Source organism: Schistocerca americana, chromosome 5 (genome assembly GCF_021461395.2).
Source record: "Schistocerca americana isolate TAMUIC-IGC-003095 chromosome 5, iqSchAmer2.1, whole genome shotgun sequence".
Classification (NCBI taxonomy): domain Eukaryota; kingdom Metazoa; phylum Arthropoda; class Insecta; order Orthoptera; family Acrididae; genus Schistocerca; species Schistocerca americana.
The window spans coordinates 41126373-41141634 of record NC_060123.1 but is presented as its reverse complement, the minus strand read 5'-3'; positions in this window follow the sequence as shown (position 1 = coordinate 41141634).

Sequence of the window (15262 nt, the reverse complement as noted above, 5' to 3'; positions counted from 1 at the left end):
CACCGTTTCATATGCTGGTTTTGGCATTCGCACAGTTCGAATCTTCGAGTTTCATTCTGAGATAACAACAGACCAAATTAATGCCGTGATTTCACCCTTCGGGAATGTGCTCAGCAACTTTGCCGAGAAATGGTCAAGCGCGCATAAATTCCCAGTACTAAATGGAGTACGGCAGCTTCGAGTAGAGTTACAGAAGCACATCCCGTCGTACATCAATGTCAGCGGATATAGAGGATTTGTAATTTATGACGAACAACCGCGATCCTGTGCCGCCTGTAACAGGCCTGGGCACGTTCGCGTAGAATGTATACAGCGGCGCCACTAAAAAGTGTCAGGATAGTTTTCATCAGGTAGTGGAAATTTCTTTAGTATCATAGCAAATAATCAAATACGTGCAAATCAATGTTGTTGTCAAATTTTTTTGTGAACTGTCTTCATTTTACTGAGATGTTATATGAATTTTAGTTGTAAGCCGAAGAATTTCCTTGATGTAGGAGTAGGCCAGTTATCAGCCTCTAATATGGAATTCATTAACTGCCCATTAAAGAGATACTTGCTATTATACGACAAGTGAACGGAAGTGCAGCTTAGTAAAGGCAAACGGTAAGTCTTTATCGTACTCAGTATACGAGGAATCCTTAGGTTCTTGTCATGGCATTGCTGTCTAGTTCTCTGGTACACATCGCTGCACCTGCAGCCTCTCGCAGTTTGTAGGGTAGGATCCCCGCATCGGCAAACACTAAGCGTAATCTTATACTGCCCCGACCGACAACCCATTAGAGCGAAGTGGTTGGACTTTGCCGGTTTCCGATACGGATCGCTGCCGCCTACGTGATTCCCCTCAGCCCTGCCTGAGGACCCTTGGCGACGGCGCTTTGAATTACCCCAGAGAAATCCTCGCAGACTGAGCACCAAGCGTAATACGTTTATGACTTACTCACGTGAATGTAAATGCGCAATAATAACACTGAGAACATTACGTTCATAAATATACACAATACTACCAATATATCTATAGGCAATGTCGTACATACTTTCCTGCTGTATGCGGCAAGGTAGTTAATTATGATTACTCACTGTTAAATAGGTTTATGACTACTGATACATTTTCCTGAGCGGTTTCTTTCAGACGTAGAAGAGAACATGTAAGTGGTTCGCCATATTTATTTATTTATTTTATTTATATTTTCCGATTATTTCAGCTAGAGAAAAATTAAATTTTTTGTCCATCTCGGTCCGCTGATGTATGTTTCGATTTATTACCTCGTGATAATTGGTATTCACTTAAGTTTACTAGACGCATGTAAATACAGGATGACAGAAAGCTCACCATAAAAAAAGCTACTCTCTCCTTTAACCAGTGATCGTTCTGAGTCACTGTACATTATGCTGTACTGATATGAAGAGGGCACGTGACGCTGCGTACTAAACTTGGGTGGTACGTATGTGCCAGTCGCTTGTATGGAATCAGAGGAGTGAGGTGGGTTGATGCAGGGGTGTGTAGAATATTACAGAGAAGCTGTTGTGTCTGCACATTCCCATAACAATATCGTGAACAAAGGTGACAGATTTTTGGTGGATGAGGGTGGAGTTCCGCTATGTCTCTCAGTCATATAGCAACGCATAAGAAACTAACCGACGAGACGTGAATACTGGTGTCACGCAATGTCAATGACAATCGTTTTCAACACCGACAGGGATTGTTGCTGTCAGTGAATGCAGTTCAGTCTCAGTTTACGAGCGAACATTACAAAAGTGACAGCAGACGACGGACATTTGTGGTTGGGTACCTTGCAATAGGCCATTATTTAAAGGGCACATAAAACTGCATGACATCAAGCTGCGAAACAACACAACAATTGGATCGGAACACTGGAGACGTGTGGTGTGGACCGCCTCGTCACGGTTTCGCCTCTTTTCAAACTCCGTCAGGCATCGACTGCGCCGACAGCCCAATGGGACTCTTAAACCACTGTGTGTGGAGACTGCAGTACAAGTCGAAAATGGATCTGAGATGTCTTTGGGTGATTTTCACATCATGACTTGGACCCACGTATTCAGGTTACCGTTTAAATCATCCCGGAGAGTTATCTCAGCATTGTCGGTGAACTAGAATTGCCTTTTCTTCTATGTATCTTCTAAGACGACAACGGCCAAGACGCAAAAGATGCATCCGAATGATCGATGAACACTCAGGAAACCTGTCGTATCTCAGCTGGGCTGCAAAATCACCAGATCTTAATCCTATAATAAATGTATTATCAGACGTCATCGTTAGTAAGTGCCGTCAGTTGGATATGGCGTAACTGACGAAGCTTGTACACTCTTTACCTAGCCGAAATGAGGCTAGAAGCGGTGTTACGCGGTGTTACTTGATGTCACCCGAGGATAATTAATTTTTACCTTTGTGCGATTACGTGCAAGCTGGTATTGTATTTATCAGGTCTACGAAAACTGTTTCTACAAAGACGTGGAACCTTGTAGCACATAAATTTGTTCAATTTGATGTCTGTCTTTTGTATTCTCGCATTTTGACACAGTGCCTGATTTGTAAATGATACTGTACGTGCTATCTCACATTCCTTTACTTTCTAAGCGGTGAATATTTAGGACTGAAATGAAAATACTGGTATTTGTGCTGTTTTCCCTACACTTCTGTCGCTTTCTTAACTTATACCACTCCTTGCTGTTATCACTATTGCTGCTGCGTGCCCCTGTAGTCAAGCTGTCACTGTGCCTGACTCTCAAGAAAGGGAGCCAGCTTCAAGTCTCTGCACTGCCAGGAAAATTCCCTTGGTCGGAGGACTGAAAGAGATGCACTCGGTATGACAACTGAGGAGCTGTTTTACTGAGAATCAGCGGCTGCAATGTTTGGGAAACTGACAATGACTGAGACCGGCAGATATGGTGTGCTGAGCCCATGTGTTTCCACATCGTATCCAAATGACGTTACAGGGCAGAAGATGACAGAGTTGCAGGTCGATATCACCTGAGCTTTGGGAGCTAATCATAGACTTAGTTCTTATTTCACTACTACACCAACTTCTACTAATTTTTAGAGCAGAAGAAAGTAAGCCCATCAACATAACTTAGCATCACCGAAACCTCTATGACAATTACTACACATTTACCCACATCCTCACTTTTCTAGAGCAAATGAAATTAAGGCCAATAACACAGCGTAACATAACAGAAAACTGTATGAAAAATAATAGACATGTATTTGCGCTTCGCTTGATACAATGTCCCCTCTCTCTCTTTCCCTCTCTCTCTCTCTCTCTCTCTCTCTCTGTCTTTCTATCTCTCTTCCTCCCACTCTTTCCCTCTGACCCTTTCACACTCATATATACTGAAACGGGGTAGCTGAAGCCGCAAGTTAGGCATACTTGTCAGCCCAGCATACACCGGCACGGTAGCTCAGCGTGTTCGGTCAGAGGGTTAGCTGCCCTCTGTAATAAAAAAAACTGAGTGAATGGATCAATAAGGAACTTCAACTGGCGTCTGGGAACGTACGCCACGAATAATTGGAACTATAACGAACAAAATGAGATTTAAAAAAAAAAAAAAACATACTGTCTGCCATCAGTCCACTTGACATTTCATTCTGCAACAGCTACACCTAGCCTCTGGAAAAGCGAGGAGCGAGTTCCTTTGTTTATTCACCCCCGCACAGGCCATACGAATCCCACTTTACCCCACAAATGTGTCAGTAAGTAGACCCGAGAAAGAGTATTTTGAATTTGCCTCCAATATGTCCTGAGTTCCCACGGCTGTGAGATAGCATTACCGACGTAACTTTGTGGATGGGAAGCAAAGGGACCAGAGAGATTCGGCCTGTGACAGGCGTACAAGACAGTCCAGTGCGGCACAAGAACGCTGCCTCTGCTCTAACACTAACATCCTCCACGGCTGAAAACGGGTTGGGTGTTTCGTACAAGAGCGCTTCCGGTGATCCTTCCATTAGTCTCTGTAAGTGATGAATGTTTGTATAAGCGATCCTCTGGTGTTAAAGAAAAATGTACTAGTTTAACTATGGTGTTTAATTTCACTAATTTCAATTGCTATGGATAGACAAATGTTTCATTGGCTCCTTTCATTTGCAGTTCCGTGTGATTTCGTGTTCTTGTATGTAACTTCGAATTATATGCTTTGTGGCAATAGGGAACCTGTCAAGTCTTACGCAAAACGATAAAGTCTCCTGAGTAATTTTAATGGTGGTGTAGTTCTTATTGTTTGATAGTCTGTGTGCTGAGATGCGAATCATGGCTTTACAAACCATTAGCAGACTACATACTCTAGAGATGTTTGCTACTCTTAAATGACTGTCTCCAAATTTTAGAATACGAAGCAACGAATATACTGAGTATCCATATGTGTGCATAATTTCTATCCTTATCCGAGTTTTTAATTTCTTGTAGATAATGTCGAGAAGTATGGAATGAAATTGAGTGTGGAGAAAAGCAAGACCATGGCGGTAACTAGAGTGGGGACAAGATATTGAAATAGTGGACAACTTTAAATATTTGGGAAGTGTATTAATGAGGAATGCTCGTTAGGAGAGAGAAATTAGCAAAAGATTACAACAGAGTTGTACATTTTACCAGTGTGTGGGGGCTTGGTGTGGGGAATGGAAGTTCCATTGATGCGCAAGCTGGTGCTATACAAGACTTACTTCACACCCATACTAATTTACAGTTCAGAGATTTGGACTATGGCTAGAAGAGAGGAGAGTGGGATACAATCCAGTGAAATGAAGTTTCTGAGAAGTATGCTAGGGAAGACGAGGAGAGACAGAGTGAAAAATGAAGATGTTAGGAAGGAAATTGGAGTGAAGAAGTTGACTGAGAAAATAGAAAAGAATGGGTTAAAATGGTTTGGGCCTGTGAAGAGGATGGGAGGGGGAAGAGTACCAAAATGTATGATGGAGTTCAAGAGTTAGGGCAAGAGGCCAAGAGGCCGAGAGCAAGATGGATTGATACAATAAGGATGAGTTTAAGGATGAGAAACCTGCTATGAAACTAAATTGTGAAAGAAGAATGGTGGAAAGACCGAGTAATGTGGCGAAGTACCATTGATACCCCAACCCAACCAGATGTTGGATAGAGGTGAAACGAAGATGATGATGATGGATGTAAACTCTGGCCTTCAGCCCACCACATGACCAATACACTGCTGCTACAGTTAAATGGTGTTGTTCAAACTGTAAATCACAAAGCAACTGATCCAAAGAGCAGCCATATGTGTGTGAATTCTTTTAGTTTTCCGATTTTTGTTTTTCTTGTTAGCGCAAATTTTGGCCGTCACTGCACCATGTGCTCCACACTTTACGGCTAAAGTTAAATGTAGTTCTTCAATTTATAGATCTCAAGCAACGAATCCAACCAATACCAAGATGCGTGCAGGCTCTGTAAGTGTTTTCCAGTGTTGCAAATTTGCACTGATAACGTAATGCTTCGTCTTCAGTGCTTTATGTGCCATGAATCCAGTCACTAAGAGTACATAGCTCATGTCACATTATGTGACACATAATCGTGAGGATAATGGGTATCTACTGGAACTGGAATTTCCTCTCAGTTTCTGGTTTCTTTATTTTTGTTCCCTTTTTATGTGACGGTTGAGGATTAGTTTCTCCCGGTTTGACACTGCCTCACACATTCTTCGTTACTCTCTTATTACGTGAAAGATAGCAAATTTTTGATTAAAATGTGTTGGATTCCTGTACGCGTCTGTATGCAAGTGAATTGAATGTTCTTAACTTCTCATTCCAGATAGCCACTCATTTCTTGAAACTGAGCGGAATTCGTACATATATATTCCAAAGTCATTAAGAGGGTATCAAAATCTGCGACATTCCGAGTAAAAAGAATTTTCATAGAATTTTCGTGAAAATATTACGCCTTAGTGCAAAAACCTCCATTTTAGTGATTGATTGTAGTCACAACTCGTTTGTGGTATCTGTGATATTCTCCCCTCTATTTCTTGATAATGTGAGTATGCTGATTCTTCCTTCCTGAATATGTATTGATGAACTGCTTACAGAATTCTTTCTAAGATTCAGATGTTGAATTGTGAACCCTGCTTTGTCTTGTAAATGTAGATTTATATGTACGGAGACATCCTTTGACGGTATGTTGATGCGAGGTCATATTCTTGCCTAATAAATTTGCATTTTGATTTATGAATTTAATTGTAATTTAAAGCACCCCATATAACACAATCTCTTTTTCCTAATCCGTACCGTTTGAGGTCATAAAATGTTATGCATGTCACAGCGTGCATACCTTAATTTATAGAAGCGAAGATGATAAGTAAGCAGTTTAACGAACTTGATGTTAACTTATCGGCCATAGGGTCACCTTCATTCTGCCCAAAATGCCTATAGAAAAATAAGTCTCATCATGGTTATCCTTTATGCATGCAAGTAATTATAGTCACTTCAGTTACAGGGCTAGATGAGTAGTATGAACCTAATAGGTGTGGTGTGCACGAGGCGCTATGAATTTGACATGGACAAACGTAAATGAGATTCCCGATGATCATAGAGGACCAAGGAAAGACGAATAACCACGCCCAAAAAATTAAAAAAAATCTCCTTTCAATATACATATTGAATTATTTATACAAACATCGAAAAGTCCAGGTTATGTAAACGTTAGAAATGTAAGTAATTTCGGGAAGTGTGATGTCGCCGGGGGCTTATTGATGGTGGTGGTTAAAAATTTTAATATTTAATTGTATATGTAAAAATGACGCTGTTTATCTGACATAATTAAATAGCTGCCCACCAGAACAATGATAAAGGAACTCGATATCCACGAAATTAAACAAATGTCTCCGTTAAAATGATAAAGTAGTGCCTTAGCAAACTGGGATAAGGAATCTGGAAAGTGATTCAAATGGACACAAATCTGAATGAAACAATTAACAATTATAAACGCTTAAGTCGAATTGTGATTATTTATGGTTAGTGATCAGAGACTAAAGCCCTACAGAGATGTACACAGAGCAAAAACGCTTTCCGACGAGGGTCACTTGGATTCCGAAATTAATCACTGAATTACGTGTTCCGAAATAACGTCTATTGTTCACCTTACATAAACTCAGCGTTCTACAAGAAAGGGAAACTTCTCTGAGAAAAGGGAACGTGAAAATGTTGAACATGTGATGAGCTACCGACTGTATTCATTCTTTCCTAAGGCTCTACATCCCGCAAAATTGGTAGAGTCCTAGAATGAGAAGGTGTAAGACCTATTTTCCAACTTCGTAAGAAGATAAAATAGATGTTGTGCCCTATTGAGGACAGTATCGGCCTCAGGATCCGTGGAATCTATTACATCCTGTAGTGTAACGACGTAAGTTTTGTATAAATGATTTTCTTTTGACATATAACCATGTACAGACTTCGTCACCTACGTCAGTTACAACACACTTCAAAATTATTTAAATTCTTTTTTAAATTGTCTCTGAATGGTTCTTGAAGGAAACAAAACTGTAATTAAAACATTATCATTTGAGTCTATGCGCAGAATTACGTCTTTCAGTCCAACCGGTATGCGCAATCTTTTTCAATTTAGATGTTGTTTGTTTCTTCTCAGAAATTATATTAATGCAGGTTATCTGCTTTAGTAAATATTAGAACCACATTGAATAAACTTTCAAGAATCACACACGCGGTGGACGTTATCAAAATTAATGATCTTGTCAAATATATTATTAATTCATTCACATAATTCTTCATAAATAAATTCTCGGAAAACGTATTTAAACTTTAGTAGCATCCACTAGTTTATTATCTTCCTACATATAGACGTGAACCTGAGCCTTGACAAGACAGGACTGAACATTTACAACATGATTAAACTTTCTATGACTTCATTGTTGTACAAACATTACAAATTATTAATTTTTTTTTATTTTTAGAAGCACGACGCAACAAATCGGTTTCAGGATCTTCGTTAGCTCTTTGCCTGTCGACCCGCGACGTATAGTGGCCAGCAATTTTCTCTCTGGTCCCGGCAGCGAAGATGCTGTCTCCGTTCGTTGCGCCAACCTCTCCGTACATGAAACATAAAAAATAAATACAAGACTTTAGACAATTCACAGCCATTACAAATATTACAAAAATACGTAAACAAAATACTAAATTAAACTTATATTCACCTGCAAACTGGGCTGACACTGGTGGATGGGTGACGCTTCAATTTCGCGTCCCACTACATACCCCATCCACAAGCTCAGTTTGTCAGGTTTTAACCGAAAATAAAACTTCTTCTACATACAATATTTAACTGTTAATATTGTACATTTTTCTCACATTTTCCGTAATCTAGAGTCCTTGCTCTTAGATAGATTCAATCCTTTTTTGACGATATTCTTGTGACTATTTGTCATTTACTTTTAATTGTGCTATTATGGTAATTCATAGCCGAATATATGAAGATTACTCCTTTTCATTTAATAGTTGCTAGTAAATAATAATTTAGTACGTTCTTCAACGTTGTTACATTAGGACAGAGCGTTCAAATTGTGATAGGTTAGTTTCAGTTTTATTCATTTACTAGAGTTATTCTTTCAAAAATATACATTACTAATGAGTTTCTCACAATAACTAATAGTACTATTTACTTTACGTTGTTTCTTTCCCTAATGCTTTATTTATGCCTGAGGTCAAGAAGAAATCAAGCAAAACTTTCTTTAGAATCTCGGCACGGCTTTCTTTACCTTCGGACACTTTGTTGGGTAATGGCAATTTATTTAGGAGAAACAAGCGAGAGAGCCCCGTTTGGTGTGTTCTATATTAACACTATTACAAATCTCTATTAAAGGCACTCTGCTATGTTCTCGTGAGCCATACAGCTCTGGACGCCCATGATCCCTAAAATTATTAACCATCCCCTTTGGTTCCTACTATCCGAGTAAATGTAAAATACACAAAATTCCTTCTGACCTAATAACAAAACTTTCTTCCATATAAACCCCCTTTTAGTTATCTTTCCCTTTTTGGAGTACCGGTAGATTATTGCAGAACACTTGTTTAAACTTTCTGTTATTTCTTTAAAATAACACGTAACTATCACGAAAAACTTCACATGAATAAACTATGAACACTCTTCCGTATGTAACATATACTAAATATTAACTAATTTAGGAATGAAGGGTTTCATTTGATCAACACTATATAATCCTTCAATTACACCTGATGAAGGTTCCATAAGAAGTAACGCTTTGGGATGTACAGTCTTATGTACAACATATCGACCTTCAAAGATAAAGAAGAATTTTCGACATTCCTTATTGATCTTCGAACTTTTAGGATGAGATCGTACTAATACATGATCTCCTACCTGAAATGAGGGTTCTATAGCATGTTGATTATAACTTTTAATTCTCCGTTCAGCATTTTTAACAATCTGTTCGCAAATTTTTTCGTTTCGATAGACAATTCGTAGAATAACATTTTTTTTCCTTTATATAATACGGTAACCTACTAATTAGGACTCGTATTAGATGACTTTCAATAATTGGTTCTTCAATTAATTTAGCACGTTTTAAATGCCATTTGAAATAATTCCTATAACCTCCTCACCGCTTAGAATAAGGAGGAGGGTCTAACAACTGTGAAGTTAAGTGTTGTTGTTTTCCTCTTGACCAATAATTTTGTTTATACTGCTTAACGAAATCACCCCAATCCCTAAATTCAGTTCTATGCAGTACGGCCCATTGCGCAGCTTCTGCTTCTAAATGTACTATTACAAATTGAATCCGTTTTTCATTACCCCATTTAGAAGATAATGAAGTTCCAAAAGCTTTTATAAAGATTACAGGGTGAAGTTCGCCTCCTGGTTTGAATACAGGATATCGACTTGCTACATTTGAATTTATCGTTATATCATCCCAACATTCTGCGAGAGACATAGTTGGATTTTGTTTAGGTTGCAGAGACGGAGTTGCGTCGGATTTGCTTGCCGTGATTTCTTTATTTGTATTGTTGTCGTCCGAGATAGCAAACACGATGCGACTGTTGTCTCTGATTACGTTATTGCTTCTACTACCTGAAATGAAGTAACTATCACGAAAAACTTCACATGAATAAACTATGGACGCTCTTCCGTATGTAACATATACTAAATATTAACATATTATTATCTAATTCCGATAACCGTTTAGTAATTTCCTGTATTCGCATTTCTGTATTGGATACGCGGTTAGCTAGTATTGATTCTTCACTGTGTTCACGATGTGAACGCTCTGTACCTTCGTCAATGTTATCATCTTTAGAAGCCTCAAGGTTACTGCATATTTCGGTAATTAAAAATTTCATGTTTTCTATTTCAGTATGATCTTTTTCTACTCGATGAGTTAATATCTCTAATTCTAAATTATCTATTGAAGAAATCTCTACAGGTTTGGTGGAAACCTCTTTAATAGATACTAATAATTCTCTACGAACAGTTTCTGTTTGCATAGAAAATTCATCTCGTAACTTATCGTTATTTTTCTCGATTTCATTTACAACTAAGACATTGACATTATCTAGTCTCTTGGTTAAGTCGGTAATATCATTTCGCATGCGAGCTTTTTCCTCACGCGATTCCTGGATATGTTCTTCTAACCTTTTACAATTATCAGCAATCTTATTACTAAGTCCTACCAGTTTTTCCTGCATTTCAACTTTAGAAGCCTCTATTTTATCACTTAATTCCCGAGTGATTTCACTAAGATGTTCCTGTAATCTGTCTGTAGATTTTGTTAGCTCACCTTTAAGTTCCTCTTTTAACCCAGCCATAGATTCTTCGTGAGATTGTTTCAATTCCTCTTTTAATCTAGCAGTAGATTCTTCGTTAGATTGTTTTAATTCCTCTTTTAATCTAGCAATAGATTCTTCGTTAGATTGTTTTAATTCCTCTTTTAATCTAGCAGTAGATTCTTCGTTAGATTGTTTTAATTCCTGTTTTAGTTCCTCTTTTAATCTAGCAATAGATTCTTCGTTAGACTGTTTTAATTTAGGGATCGCCCTAAAAAGGGATCTCATGTTCCTATCGGACATAGATTGCTCTTCGTCTGACATTTCACTTCCCGACATTATTGTAAGATATTAACTAATCACACACGCAGACTTGTAACCAACAATCCTATTAAAGCACACTCCCTATGTACAATAATCCACTTCTAACTTAAAACAGACTCACCGGACACTAATGTTGTAATTTGTAGTTCTCGGAGATTAGTGTGCTGCTATGGGATGCAGAAGTAACAGCCGTCGATGCAGCCGCTGAGATGCTGCGACCCCGATTCCGCAACCGGCAGGACGCTGAGTCGAACACAGGAGGCGTCACTGGCTGCAACCACGCCCGGCCCCACCGTAGACAGGCGAACCCCTCAGCAACACCTCTAATACCAGCCGGAGGAACGCCCCCCCAGCTGACGTACTGGGCCTGTTAGTTTAGGGAGGAAAAGGTTGTCGGGGTTTGCAGCGTTCAGCTGCTGCCCAACAGATGCGCCTTCTCGTGGAATAACTGCGTGACCGTACTGCTTGGTTGCACTCCGTCAGATGCCCACACCCGCGAAGTCGCCGCCGGCTGGTGAAGGCTCCACGAAGACTCGCGTTGACTTCCGAAGGACTCCTGATGTTTTAATTGTTTCGTACCTGTGTGTCTTAGTTGCACACAAGTCCTGTTTATAAGGTCGCCACGGTGTAGTGTAACGACGTAAGTTTTGTATAAATGATTTTCTTTTGACATATGACCATGTGCAGACTTCGTCACCTACGGCAGTTACAACACACTTCAAAATTATTTAAATTCTTTTTTAAATTGTCTCTGAATGGTTCTTGAACGAAACAAAACTGTAATTAAAACATCATCATTTGAGTCTATGCGCAAATTACGTCACTCAGTCCAATTGGTTTGCGCAAACTTTTTCAATTTAGATGTCGTTTGTTTCTTCTCAGAAATTATATTAATGCAGGTTATCTGCTTTAGTAAATATTAGAACCACACTGAATAAACTTTCAAGGATCACTCTCGCGATGGGCGTTGTCAATATTAATGGTCTTGTCAAATTTATTATTAATTCATTCACATAATTCTTCATAAATAAATTCTCGGAATACGTATTTAAACTTCAGTAGCATCCACTAGTTTATTATCTTCCTACATATAGACGTGAACCTGAGCCTTGACAAGACAGGACTGAACATTTACATCATGATTAAACTTTCTATTACGTCATTGTTGTACAAACATTACAAATTCTTAATTTTTTTATTTTTAGAAGCACGACGCAACAACTCGGTTTCAGGATCTTCTGTTGCTCTTTGGCTGTCGACTCGCGACGTATAGTGGCCAGCAATTTTCTCTCTGGTCCCGGCAGCGAAGATGCTGTTTCCGTTCGTTGCGCCGCTCTCTCCGTACATGAAACATAAAAAATTAATACAAAACTTTATACAATTCACAGCCATTACAAATATTACAAAAATACATAAACAAAACACTAAATTAAACTTATATTCACCTGCAAACTGGGCTGACACTGGTGGATGGGTGACGCTTCAATTCCGCGTCCCACTACAATCCCTTGTGACTGCGGAAGCGATTACATCAGCCAGTCCATCGGTACCGTATCCGATCGATGTGTAAAGCATCGACAGAATATTAAAAAATCGAAAACTGGAGAAATCTTCAGTTGTTGGGCACAGCCTCTCGAAAATGTTAGTCGGAAGAAGACTCTGTACCACGTTCAAAATGGCTCTGAGCACTATGGGACTTAACATCTGTGGTCATCAGTCCCCTGGAACTACTTAAACCTAACTAACCTAAGGACATCACACACATCCATGCCCGAGGCAGGATTCGAACCTGCGACAGTAGCGGTCACGCGGTTCCAGACTGAAGCGCCTAGAACCGCACGGCCACACCGGACGGCCTCTGTACCAGGCTCTCAGCTCTTACGTACTAGGATTTTGTAGCTAAAGAGGCTGTGGATATAATCATAGCGGTACGTGGAAGCGAGTACTCGATGTAGACAAAGGGTAGAGATTTTTGTTGTCCTGTTTACGCTGCTACTGGAGCGATGGCGCCAGTATAGGGATGTTGACACTATCTACAACAGCATTACTTTATTATAGACCAATCAGAAGTCGTCTATGGGCTATACATGGCCACCACAGCAGCATTTCGGGTAGTCGATTGCTCCTAAGGCGATTGAGATACTCTTCGAAAACTCGAAGGTTTACCGTGAACTTCCACGTCAAGAAGTCCGAGATCGTTTTATGAAAGAACTTTTTTTTTTATCTGCTAATAACTCCGCAGTTCACACGTAGGTGCCTTGCGGCGGGTGTGAGACAACATTTTTACACGGTGTCTCTACAGTTCGTATGTCGAATACCAAGTAGGAAAAATTAATACCTACATCTTTTAGTACTAGTTCAGAATCCTTCTTTTATCGAGATAGTTAAATCTTCCAAAGTAAGTAAGAGGGTATTAAAATCTGCGACATTCCGAAGAAAACGAACGTTCATAGAATTTTTGTGAAAAGATTACGCCATAGTGAAAAGGCCTCCATTTTAGTGACTGATTGTAGTCACAACTCGTTTGTAGTATCTGTGATATTCTCCCCTCTATCTCTTGATAATGTGAGATGAATTCTCTTCACTTGAAATGTTTCGTTTGACTATTGTGAAGCACACCTAATAAAATACCTACGCAGGACGGGCAACCATAGCGCAAGCAGTTTGTTTAACTCGTGTTTTGCATTTCCAAGTACTCCAGCAATAAAACGTATGAACGTTTCAATTTAAATTTTCCCTAACATAAATGTATAGATATCACTTCAACTGACAACCTCTTAATTTGTGTCATTTTACATCTAAGAAGAAATTCAACGGAAATATCCTATTACTCATGTGGAAGCCCCGGAGATTATTACCGTTCAGTGTGAATTACCACTTTTCCGAGCATTCAGGTGTGTCATATATCAGTTAGTAGCAACAGCATCGGCTGCAAACAATGTAAATTCCAAGTTTAATACATGCACCGTCGAAGCAGGCATGCCAATCTACGAGAGCCCCTTAGACTGGTTCTTGAGCTATGTATACATATTGAGAATAGCATAGGATCTTTCACACTTCGTCGGGGAACGACTGATCAGTTACGGTGGACGCAGTTCTGTCAGTTACTACGTACTGTGACCTGTCCCCCAGCTTATCACGAATCTGTCACATAGCTGAGATGATAATCAATACTCGCACAATTTTACCGGATGCAATTTCCGAGGTACAGCGTAAAACACCTATGGAAAACTAGGAACGTGGAATCAAACTGATATTTCCTGGCGATAGCAGACATATGAATTGAAAGCCAGTTGTGATTAACATGGAAAATAACTTCTGAATGTCTGAGTGCCAATATAAAGTTTTATCGAGGTTGAACCATGATTTGTTTTCAAAGAATATTCTTAAGAATTTATTTTATTTACTGGCGATTCATCAAGAACATTAACACATTTAATCACGCTATGTAAGTATGGAAGTAGTTGCCAGGGACCAACTGATGAAATCTTAACCAAATTCCTTTTAACAAATGGGAATTTTATTCACTTTAATAGTGCCTAAAAGCATTCTTCAAAAGAAACAGGTTTCAAATCATAATCAGAAAGCACCCTCTAAATATCAAAGTTACAATTTATTCAGGGGCAGAAAGAAACAAGTTTTGAGTGTATGAGCTTTTGGGGCAGAGAATCTTGCCTCACCCATTTGACACGGCAGTATTTACGACCGCTCACAACAGCCTCTGAAAGACTACACTGGTGCAAATCTGCAACACACCAGATTACTTTAAACTAAGAGTTTTAACAATTTACACAAGCACACAAACTATGCACCCCCTTAGGAGGGATGGAAATGGTACAAAAGGAAGTCTTACTGTGAAAGGGTGGCAACTTTATATACTAAAATGATCGTTTAAATAAAAGCCCATGAAATGAAATCCTATATAAAATTCTACAAGGTTGGCCAAACAATAGTTAAGATGCTCTACAGTACACAGATACCGCCTCTCAAGATCATAGGCAATAATATCAAAGTTTCCAAGGATCAAAACATATTTCAGGTATTAGGCCGTTACACTCCAAGCAATAAATTCGATAACACGCCAAATCCGACAAACATGGCAGAGGCAGCTACTAACGTACGGTAGATTGATGGGGAGATTACCGAACAACCCGAACCGCAGGTTGCTCTAACCCGCCCCTACTTCACAAGGGA